Source organism: Octopus bimaculoides, chromosome 21 (genome assembly GCF_001194135.2).
Source record: "Octopus bimaculoides isolate UCB-OBI-ISO-001 chromosome 21, ASM119413v2, whole genome shotgun sequence".
NCBI classification, from domain to species: domain Eukaryota; kingdom Metazoa; phylum Mollusca; class Cephalopoda; order Octopoda; family Octopodidae; genus Octopus; species Octopus bimaculoides.
In genome coordinates this window covers 12,251,331-12,252,979 of record NC_069001.1, presented here as the reverse complement: position 1 = coordinate 12,252,979, position 1,649 = coordinate 12,251,331, and positions in this window count along the sequence as shown.

Sequence of the window (1,649 nt, the reverse complement as noted above, 5' to 3'; positions counted from 1 at the left end):
ACGACGGGCTTCTTTCAATTTCCGTCTACCAAATCCACTCACAAGACTTTGGTCGGCCCGAGGCTATTGTAGAAGACACTTGCCCAAGGTGCCATGCAGTGGGACTGAACCCGGAACTATGTGGTTGGTAAGCAAGCTACTTTATTTCATACAATTTGCCACAGGGACATTACATAGAGTAACTGCGGGCTGGACAATTATATTAATGGGATGAAATGAATATAAAAATATTAATGAGGCAAACGAACGGCGCCCGCCGACCGCCAACTCCCGAAAACAATGTTCTTTTTTAGAATGGGGTTTGAAACCTCTTATCATTTTATAATGACGAGGCTCTCCTACAACTTACCCGTAGTCCTCTTCTTCAACATCTTCAAATTCAGTATCGCGTCTGACTCCCTACCCCGCCATTTCCCACGCTTCACTCAAGCACAAAGTGCGTGTCTTGCCGCTGCCACACGTTCATAAGCGATACTCCTCTCTGAGTTCTTTCAGCCTTTGCATCACGTTGCATCCACATTGTTCGGAGTTCAGTCCCACTGCGTGGTAACTTGGGCAGGTGTCTTCTACTGAGGCCGAACACAGCCTATTGAGTGGATTTGCAAACTGAAAGAACCCGTTGTATATAAATATGTATATATTCCTGTGTCTGTGTTAGTTGCCCCACGATCGCTCGACAACAGATGTTGGTGCTTACGTCCCCGTAACTTGAACGGTTCGGCACAAGAGACCGATAGAATAGGTACTAGGCTTACAAAGAATACGTCCTTTGGGTCGACTTGTTCGAATAAAGCGGTGCTATAGCATGACTGCACTCAGATCAATGAAACCAGTGTATGTATGTGTGTGTGTGTGTGTGTGTGTGTGTGTGAATATCACCGGGTGTTTGTATCTTTTTTGTGTTTGCCTCACAACTGTTTGACATATGGTGATAGATTTTCCTAATATTCCCGTAACCTAGCGGGCTGATACAGGTAACCGACAGTATATGTATCCTGGCCCCAAAAGCAAGTCCTGGGGGTCGATTTCTTCGACTAAACACTTAAGGCCTCAGTATGGCCTCAAGTCGATGATTGTATCAAGTAACAAAAGAAATATATATGTGTGTATGTGTATGTATGTGTGTGTGTGTGTGTGTGTGTGTGTGTATATATATATATATATATACACAAACACATTTGAAAGCTGTAGAGAAGGAACGAAAAAGACAGCAGGAGAGAGATGGAGAGGGAGATGGGTGCAAAAATACAGATTATCAATATCACCCAAAAGAAACACAGTTAATATAAAGAAAATCATATATGGAAATATATGAAGGGAAAAGATATGAGGAGAGACACCCGCGTATATTAATATACATCAGTCATAACAAAGAATAATAAAAATAGAAGTGTTTTTTCTTTATTGTTGCTGGGTATGTGTTACTACGAGTGTAAGTGTTTTTACTGTGTATATGTTTGATGAAATTGTATGATATACATATGCGTGTGTGTGTGTATGTATGTGTGTGTATCTGTGTGTACAAATATAAATTTATATATACCTATATATATATGTATATATATATATATCTATAAGTATATATATATATACGTATGTGTGTATATGAGTAAATGTGTATATATATATATATATATATATATATATAT